The sequence below is a fragment of the Leucopleurus acutus genome (genome assembly GCF_964270905.1).
Source record: "Leucopleurus acutus genome assembly, chromosome: 1".
NCBI classification, from domain to species: domain Eukaryota; kingdom Metazoa; phylum Chordata; class Mammalia; order Artiodactyla; family Delphinidae; genus Leucopleurus; species Leucopleurus acutus.
The window spans coordinates 93,244,419-93,245,643 of record NC_139142.1 but is presented as its reverse complement, the minus strand read 5'-3'; positions in this window follow the sequence as shown (position 1 = coordinate 93,245,643).

Below are 1,225 nucleotides of genomic sequence, written 5' to 3'. Positions count from 1 at the left end.
GTGGGCTATCACTAGCTCTGGGTCAGCCCGGAGCCCACGGCCACACAAGTCAGGAATTGGCCCTGCCCACCAGTGGGTGTACACCAGGCCCAGATACCCCTAAGCCATGGCCCCCCCCCATCAACAGGCTGATCCAACTCTGGAAGCCCTGAACCTGCTGCTGGCCACCCCGAGACGAAGCTTTGCCCACCACTAGACCAGCATTAGCCCAAGGACCCCCTTTCCCAGGGCTCTGTAGCCAATCATTTCATGACACAGCCCTGCCCACCTACAGGGGGCAGCCTATGCCCAAGGCAGGGCCTGGCAACCCACCTGACACAGGTGCAGCTACACCAACCACCACGCCTACAGTAGTCAGCCTGCCACAACAGACAGACCCACGTAGTTCACACAGAGGGCACCACTAAAGCTTATTGCTTGGGTGACCAGAGGGGAGTGCACTGATGGGCCCCATAGGACATTTGCTCATAAGGCCACTTTTCCAAGATTGAAAACAAAACCAACCTACCAAACATATAGGAATAAAAATGGTGAATTAGGCAAAATGAGGCACCAGAGAAATATGTTCCAAATGAAGGAATAAGATAAAACCCCAAAAGAAGAACTAAGTGAAGTGGAGATAAGCAACCTATATGATAAAGAGTTTAAGGTTATGGTCATAAAGATGGTTAAAAAGTCAGAAGAAGAATGGATGAAGAGAGTGAGAAGTTAGAAGTTTTCCTTCTTACTGGAAAACCTTACTCTTTGGGGGAAGTAATTTTGAACAGGAAGGGGGTGAGGGATTGTTTTTTTTTAAAAAAAAAAAATTGATTTGGCCTCCAGAGGAAAAGATTGCCTAAACCAGGTGCTGATGAAGTCACAGAATGACTCCACCTCTGGAACGAGCTTCATTTTCATGTATTTTGGTAAGAAATTTGGCTCTCAGTTGAGAATTCAGTCACTCTACCTGTTCAAGGGCAAGATGATAAGGTTCTATCAGACCAAATGTCTAAACAAAACTGAGACTCTACCAAGGTCAGAAATGCTGCACTTCAAGCCAATAGATCTCTCTTGGGCTTGCTTGTTTTGACTTGTAACTACAAATTTGTCTTGTCTAAATGTCCAATCATATTATAAAACAAAGCACCCATCTCTACAGTACAGCATCCTCTGAAGCAACAGGAGTCCTAGACGTACCTTTGGGGATTCTCTAATTTTTCTGCCACTCTGATTTCCACAGGACTTT